This window comes from Mandrillus leucophaeus, unplaced genomic scaffold, assembly GCF_000951045.1.
Source record: "Mandrillus leucophaeus isolate KB7577 unplaced genomic scaffold, Mleu.le_1.0 Scaffold50, whole genome shotgun sequence".
In the NCBI taxonomy this organism is placed as follows: Eukaryota; Metazoa; Chordata; class Mammalia; order Primates; family Cercopithecidae; genus Mandrillus; species Mandrillus leucophaeus.
The window spans coordinates 8152869-8162377 of record NW_012105365.1 but is presented as its reverse complement, the minus strand read 5'-3'; positions in this window follow the sequence as shown (position 1 = coordinate 8162377).

The window sequence follows — 9509 nt, the reverse complement described above, 5'->3', positions numbered from 1 at the left end:
TCCCTATGATTTATTCTCTTTCCTCTTTACACTACCAATGTTTTCTTTTTATCAGATCATTCCCATTATCACATAAACAAACTATTGTTTCCCAACTTAAAACATATATTCTTTTGACCCAATCTTCAGGAGCTACCATTCTATTTATAACAAAAAAAAAAAATTCCTGAAGTCACTTGGAATTCCAAAAGTCATTTGGAAGCCCTATTTCAAATACCCCTCTCCAATTCATTCTTAAACACATTCTAATCAAGCTTTCATCCCTGCCTTCCTCACAATCTGCTTCTGTCAATTTCACCTCCAGGTTGATAAAATCTAATGATTAATTTCTGGTTCTCACCCTAATTTCCTTATCAAAGCATTTAATATTGTTGATCACATTTCCTCCTTTGATACACCCTTGTTACTGGGTGTATTAGTCAGTATTCACAGTGCTGATAAAGACATACCCAAGACTGAGTAATTTATAAAGAAAAAGAGGTTTAATAAACTCACAGTTCCCTGTGGCTGGGAGGCCTCACAACCATGGTGGAAGGCAAAAGCCATGTCTTACATGGTGGCAGACAAGAGACAATGCGAACCAAGTGAAAGGGGAAACCCCTTGTCAAGCCATGAGATCTCATGAAACTTATTCACTACCACGAGAACAGTATAGGGGAAACCACTCCCATGATTCAATTATTTCCTACCGAGTCCCTCCCACAGTATGTGGGAATTATGTGAGCTACAATTCAAGATGAGATTTGGGTGGAGACACAACCAAATCATATCTCTGGGCTTCCAGGACGTAACTCTCCTACACGCTTTCCTCAGCTTCTGCCAGCCTTCTTAGTTTTGGAATACCAAAAGTCCCTTTCTCTTCTCTATGTATTGTTGTTTTGTTGACCTCATCCAGGTTTTAATATCACTTCTATACTGCTAACTTCTAAATTAGAATTCTCAACCCAAAACTTTCCCCTGAACACCAGATTGTACAGCCAAATGCCCCCCTGACAGTTTCACTTAGTTGTCAAATCGTTATCTTTAATGTGTTCCAAATGAATTACTGATCTCCATTCACAGACGTTTCCATCTCAGTTGATAGCAAATCCACTCTTGACAATGCTCAGACCCTAGGACTTAGAATTAATAGTACTCTTTCTTTTCATCCCTCACCCAGTCTGTTATAAAATCCTAATAACTCTACTAAATGTGGCTAGTGAGACTGAGGAACTGAATTTTAAATTCTATTTCATTTTAATTAACTTAAATTTAACATTCACCTATAGCTAGTAGCTAAGTATTGGGCAGCACATGCCTAGATGCACCACTAAAATAATAAAGATTAAATCACTATTAGGAAAAATTAATTGATAATAGTTTTCAGTACATCTAAAAGAAAGTAGGATAGAAAAGAAAAAATATAGACCAGTCAGGATGAAGAGAAAGCAAACAAGACTCTTGCATTCTCCATTTACTGGTATATTATGTCTGTCTAAAGTAGTGCCTGGCACATTGTAAGCGTTCAGTAAGTATTGAATGGATATTACTGTTAGCTTTTTATGCCTCCTGATATTAAACTAAAGATAAATATTTTGTATGTTTTTTGTATGAATTCTGTTTTATTCTTAACATTTAATCTCTAAAATCAATATTTTATGTCACAACTTTAAAAAATACCATCATCTTTACACAATGATTATAAAAATGTAAGTTTTTGGTGGCTTAAAGCCCCATGCTAATTGTTTTCCTAACACACAGTTCTTTGCACTATATTAAATGTCACCTACATGTGAAAGTGCTTTACTGCTGACTTTTGGAACTGTAGATACATTCAATGAGGCAGATAATGTCCCTCAATAGTTGCAGAGAGACTAAGTTTCTTTATTTTGATGACTTTATACTCTGGATAGATTATAGATAAACATATTTTCTCCAACAAAACTGTTGTTAGTGAAATTTATGTTTTTCATTATTTTGCTAATAAACTTATTACTATTATTTAGAAGGAGTTGTTTCCTGGTGTTTCATGGCTTGAGCATGATACATTTTATTTTAAGGGATTCATGCCAAGATAAATGCCATATGTCAAAAAATACCTCCATTGCCTTCAAAACTTAAAGTTTGTTGACCACCTAAAAGAAAAAAAAAGTGACAAAAACCTAAGGAAGATTCTGTCATTTCATTCATTAACATAATTAACTCATGGAAATGCTTTTCTTTCTTGTGTGCTAGCATTAATAACTTATTTATATGGGCACATTTACAAATGCCAGGACTATTGAATGGCACAATGTGTATCTTTTACCAAAATAAAAAAATCCTTAATAACAGTTTATAAAGATTCATTGCACAGAGTAGATACAGTAATATATACATACAATTTATTAAAATGTATTTTTTATTAAGACTTTAAATCAAGTTTAGTTTTCGCTTACTGTTTCTTGCTAAAATTGAATGCTCAAAATCCAGTATTCTGTTGGGAAAACACTTAAAAATACTATGTTAAAATTCAGCATATTTTCTCAGCAAATTCTGGGAAAAATATAGTAGAGATATTTTATATCGTTTTAAATCTTTTGTAAGACATACTCTATGGGCATCTGCAAAAATGAGAATTCTGCTTGTTATATTAGTAATTTATTAGTCTCAATTACATGACCCCAGTGTGTGTGTTTATGTATATTACACATATCTATCTCTCTGTTTATCTCTCTTTTTCTAACTCTCCTGCAACATCCACTTTGTAAAGTTAAAAATTCAATCCATGACCTACTTTTTAATTACATTCACATCAGATTCACAATTCTATGAAACAAAATGTAGAATATTTCTCACTGGAGAATAGATAAATAGATAAATAGAAACCGTTTCTCTTGACTTAAATAAATGTAAAGCCCTTTATAAGTCTCAATGTGGATCAGATTGTCTGGACTGTAAATTATCCTTAAAAAAATAAAATTAATGTCTGTTGAAACTGAATCATACTTTACAACTTGCTTAACTTATTCCTCACATGAGACAAATAGCAATCTATTCTCACCTCTTGTTCCTTTATGACATTTTTAAGGATTATTTTTAAAATTCTAATATGTACAAGTTCATAGAGAATATCACCTTCTCAACCTTATTACATTCAATTCCTGTTTAACTTTTAAAAATTCTTGATGCTTAGCCATAACCTACTGTAATTCATTTCATTCCATTTCTAGAAGAAAATAGGAATAAAAATAACAGCTTCTTCAATCATGAGCAGTAGGAATTGCTGGAATTTGTTGATGTGATGGTGCTGCCAGGCTGACCTAACAAGTATAAAGCAGAGTCCTTGCTTACATTGGCGCCTAGTCCAGGCAGGTGCAACTCCACTCCCATCCACACGTGTTCATCTACTCACTCTTAAGAAATGTGCCATTTTGTCCTTGTTTAGATTTATATACATATGCTTCAAAAAATCAAATTTAGAGCTTGAATATAACTTTGTTCTTTGTAGAAACAAATGAATGTGATGTTAAAATAAGGTTTCATCAAAGCACATATGCAAGCCTCAATAGGAATTTACCCAAAATATCAGTATAAATTTTATAAAATATTAGGTTCCTGCAACACAGTAAATTAAGTAAACTTAGACTCAAATTTCTTATTGTAACCAACATTGACCAAAGCAAATGAGAATAGTCAAGGTGCGTTGGTTAAAGCACATCTGCAATTTCACATTCAGCTTTAGATATCACTTCTAAAGTTCTGTGTACAAATTAGAATTAATTAGAAAACAGTGACAGGGAAACGAAGTGACTCCGAATGAAATCAATTTCTGTATTATTTATATACCTTTCTTCTGTTTTGTCCTAAAATTGTTTTGAGGTAGCTTATACAGATACATGTAAGAGGTAGAAATTCAGTTAGAATGAAGAATCAAGAGCAAGAGAAAAACAAAACTGTGCAATGCTTATGTAGTAATGTAAGTTTGAACAACTCCATACAGTGTTGCGGATACATGGTCTTATTCTAGAGTTTCCTGACATCCACTTAGAAAACATGATTATGAACCTGACTCATATTGTCCTAAAAATAAAATGAAATGCACGCAAATTACTGAGGCTCTGTGTTCTGGCCCTAGGCCTGAAAGCAATTATTCACATGACTCTTTATATTAGGAACACTGAGTAATGTAAAAACAACGTCCTCAATAACATCCTCTGATAAATAAAATAAGAAGTTCCATATGTTGAGTATGGTGTCTCACAGAATAAGCTCGGGACAAAATACCCTGTGTAAAGAAGTTCTTCAAGGAGCTAAAACCATGTTGTATAAATGCAGTATTTTCTGCAGTTTTAGCGTAATTGAGATAAAACCTAACTATCAAAACATGGTAGACTTGAGACCAAGTCACCAGGGATGTTGAGGAAACTTTGGCGGTGGAGGTAGTGGAGGCAAAGGCATGAGCTGTAGAGCACAGTGCTTTTACTGAACAAGTTTTGGGGAGGTGCCCAGGATTTCTCCCCCCTAACCTATTAACTGTCTATGCAATTTGAGTGAACGCTGGAACCCCTCTGTGTTTGTTTGCTTCTTTGTAAAACAGAGATGATGACCATATTTCTATTTTATATAACTGTTGTCAGAACTGAGTGAATAAATACAAGTCAAGTCCCAGGAAAAGGGGTCTGGCAAGTATCAAATATGCAATCAGCATTAGCTATTAATTTTATCTTTAAATTGAAAGGGGTTAATATAGTACACAAATGAGGATAAGGATTGATTTGTTCCACTCTAAGCAGTGGAAATAGGACAAATTCAGTCGATCCTCATTCATGGACTTGGTATTTTTGACTTCCCTTATTCGTTAAAATTTATTTATAACCTCAAAATCAATAGTCGAGGAGCTTTTGTGGTCATTTGTGGACATGTGCAGAGCAGGAGAAGATTTGAATTGCCCTGTAAGAGTCGCCCAGTTCTCAGCTGAGAGTAACAAAGCAATGCTCTGCCTTCTTGTTTCAACTCTCACACGACAGAGTCCTTTTCCAGTTACTGTGACATTTTCCACACTTTTGTGCTTTTTCTTGGTGATTTTGCTGTTTAAAACGGCCCTTGAGAGTAGTCTGGAAGTGCTGTGTAGTGTTCCTAAGTGCACGAAGGCTGTCATGTGCTTTTGGAAAGAAGAGCACTGGGAAGAAGGCAAAAAGAACAAAAGCGAGGCGATCGGACTCAGGAGGCTGAGCTGCTTCAAGAGTTAGTGTGTCTGTAGTTGTGATGTCGAAACATACAATGAATGACCATTTATACCTGATTCTGTAAAGAGGAAGCAAGCAAGATTCGTGTTCAAGGCATGAATCTAACAGCTGTGAAAAAAATTAAGACATTTATAGAAAACGAGTGGCATTTCTTCAGATTAAAAATAATGGGGAATTATACAATATTTAAGATTAACGCTTGGTTTTCATTTATTTTTAAAGTTTAGCCAGAACTATTGCTAGCTGTTGTTGTTGTTTCCATGCTTAGCTGATTTCTCAAGTATTTGTATTTATGTCTGCCATGGCAAGTGGAATTTACCTAATTTTACATACAGTATCTACAATATGACAAACTTCTACTGTAACAAGGTCTTTATCAATGAGTCTCTTTTTTGTTTAAGAGAACCTGTTATATTTGGATGGTCATAAGGTCAAACTAAGTTTATTGAGCTTGCTATAAAACCCTTTCTTCTATACCCAGCACTGGTTCGGTTGAGAAGAAAGAATTAAAAAATTATATAAATATTGTAGCTCTGCATCCGGTTATAGATTCCTAATTTCTATTCTCAGCCTAAACAATGCATACCCACAGATGAGGAGGAGGTTTGCTTAGCCTGTTGTACCTACTTTTTCTACACCTCTGGTCAGGTGGCTTATGGAGAAATCACTGATGCATTCTTTTAAAACTCATAATTCCTTTGTGGTTGCAAAATTGTTTTCCCAGACTGGCCTGCAGTGACTTGCCATGAAATGGAATGTTAACAACGAGTAATTGAGGGTCGGAGTAGAAGAGGCACTTTTTCCTCTGTGTGTAAGAAGGACGTTTACTAGAGTTCCAAGGAAATGTGGACTCACTGTTTACAGCTATTTCTCAAAATTGATTGATTTATTTTTTTCTTTGCTGGCTTCGTAAAAACAACAACAACAACAAAAGCACATACTTTGGTGGAAACTAATTCATCTCAGCTTTGAATCAAGTTTAGTTACTTTTTAATACAAACATAACAATCATTTAATACAAATGTAATACTCATAGGAGTTAGGAAGCAGAATAATAAAATGTACACATTTTATTGTCACCACTGTACTTTGGACCTAGAATATTGCTAATCTTTTAAAACTGCCTGTGTAAACTTCCCTCTTCCATGCCATTTTCTCACCGCTGATCACTTTTTTCTTCCTTTTAAAATTTTTATTAAATGATTCTATTACTTTATTTATGTATACACACCACATATTTGTCATTACGTTATAGAAATGAGCATGTGCATTATTCACAACCAAGTGATTCTACTATTGAATAGATGTGCCAAGATACAGGTACGTAGGTGTTGTAATAGCTAAGGCAGGAAACAACTCACATGTTTTCCAAGAAGACAATACATAAAAAAATTGTGGGATAGAATATATATATATGGAGAGAGAGAGAGAGAGTTATATTTTGTTTAGTTTTGAGTTCAATAAAAATGTTATCTTATTGCTTATAATTCATATCTTTCCACAAACATATTTCTAATATTATTCTATGCTGTTACAAATAGCTATAGTTTATTTAATTTCACTCAATAATTTCAATAATGGCTGTATAATATTCCATCATTTCTATCCCACAATTTGTTTGTGTATTGTCTTCTTGGAGGACATGTGAGTCGTTTCCTGCCTTAGCTATTACAACACCTAAGTACCTGTATCTTGGCACTTCTATTCAAGAGTAGAATCACTTGTTTGTGAAGATTGCATATGCTCATTTCTATAAGGCAATGGCAAATTATCCTTCAAGATGGTTGTATGTAAATATTCCTACAAGTTGTGTAGAACAGTTCCATTCATGTACACGAACATCAGCAGTTGGGAACATTAGGTATCTTAATGTTTGCCAATTTCCTGGGAATAAAGGAACCAGTGACTCATTGCAGTCTCAATTTATAAATCTCTGACCATTATCATGGGTGAGTAATTTTCCTATGTTTAAGAGTTTTATTGTTTTTTCCTCATTGAAATGCTTATTCATGATTTTTTTTTTTAATGTGAGCTTTATTTTTTAGAGCATTTATAGTTTCACAGTAAAACTGAGCAGAAGGTGAGAGATTTCCCAGTTCCTACACACATGCACAACCTCCCCACTATCAACATTCTGGCTGTTCATCAATTTTGTACTGTTCTCTAGTGATTGGTATTTTTCTTTTTTTTTCTGAACAGTCATCTATTTTCTAGTTTCTGGCTTGTCTTTTCACTGTTTTATGGTGTTTTTTGAAAATCATAACAATTAGAAGTTACTAATTCAGGTGTGTAGTTTATCAATCCTTTTTTATATGGCTCGCATTTTTCTGTTTTATTTGTAAAAGTATATTCTATACAAAAGGCCATGAGGATACCTTCTTACACGTTCATATAATTTTTTTTCTAGTTTCTCCTTTCATATATAACACTTTAATTCCCCTAAAATGAATTTTTGGTACGATAATGTAAGGCTCTAATAGAAGGTTTTTTCTATAATGACAGTATAGTTTAATCAGTATATTAAATTCTCCCACTCAAAATAGTAGGGGTTTAATAACTTTAATTCTGATCATCTCTTTCTTACATGTACACTATAATGTTGCCACGATTTTATTTCTGTCCTTATTTTCAAGTCTTCATATTAGACACTTTATATACAGATAATGTTTCATTTATTTATATGCATAATTTTCAGTTTATTTGCTTTCCATTCTAGCATCTCAAATCTTCATTTCTCCTTTTAATATTTTTTTCTAGAGATCATATGAGATATTATAGGTTATTTAAATGTGTTTGTTTTCATACCGAGTGAAATTGGGGAGACTTTGGAAGTTTTGGGTAAAGATGATATGGTCTTACATAAGATTTAAAAGGATCACGCTGGTTGCTCTGTTGTAATAGAGGTACAAATAGAGATAAGTTGGCAATCAGGAAGGAGGCTATTGTATTATCCAGGAGGGAAATGATGGGAACTTAAATAAGGTTGGTAAGGGCATAGAGAGGAGTGAACATATCTCAAAGTAGAAACTACAGGATTATAATATTATTTTGCTATATTCTTAAAATATTTTTATATAATAAGATATAAAAATAATACCCAAAACCAGTTGGAGAAAAAAATGTAATATTAAACAATTACGTATAGAATCTCTTTTGGCAGAAAAATACATAGTGGAAGCATTTTTTTTTTTTATTTAGCAGCCCAGAAACTGTAGTCATTCATCATCTCATGTTCCCAGTCTAACCTATTGTTTTTCTATTGATAATTCTGCTTTATTTTTAAACATATTGTGTTATACTGAATTATAAAATCTGCTTTGAATCATTTTATATTATGACTTGTTTGTTCAATAACCTTTGGTACTCTGATGTCTTGAAAATTCAATATGTTAGGATGTGAATATGGTTTTTACTATGCCCATGGACTTAAGATTTCACATGTAACTTTAGTTGCTGGGCAAAACTATCTGTCTTGAATAGAAACAATGATAACAATGTGTTTCTGGAATAAATGTGGGTATCTTCAGTTTTGGAAAAAAGGGAGTTTCCATAGGGAGGTGATTGAATTGGTAAAGAAAAGAAGATAACAGCTTAAGAACAGATCAACAAGAAGGATAACATTATGACCCTACTTAAAGTATTCAAACAAAGTACTTTGGTTCCAAAGCTAAGAGAGCTTTAAAAAATTAACTCTTGCTGTAAGCAAGAAGAGTGTGATGGGAGTTATACACTGTGTTTGCAAGAGTAGGTTGAATTGCCAGGAGGTGAAATTCAGGTAAAGCACCAACTTTTTCATTCTTTTTAGATTTTTAAAAAAGTTTCATTGTTTCTATTAATACTAAGATAGAACATTGTGAACTCTGTGAGCTTAGTTTTTAAAATGTAGAGATCCCACATCTTCAAAATCAATCCAATACTAGAGAATCGTCCGTAGTTTCAGCGCTGGAAACAATAGGAAACCACTTACCAAGACTGTTCTGAAAATGTGGAGTGGGAAATTCCAAATTAGATGTTAATTCTTAACCAGGGCCTGAGGGAAGAGCTGTAAGGGCAGACAGAATATCATAGCAGTAAAAACAGAATCTTAAGAGCAAATGAACACAGGTGTAAGGTGAATCTGGTGGCTAATACCAAGTAGCAAAATCAGGAGGGGCTGGGACAAGTGCCACATCATATATATGGGTCAATGATGGAAGTCAAATGATCAAAATGAGTCAGATATTATTACATAACTACAGGCACACAGATATTCAAAGTAAGGGTCCAGGATACTGAACCAAGTGGAAGCCATGGAAAGCTGAA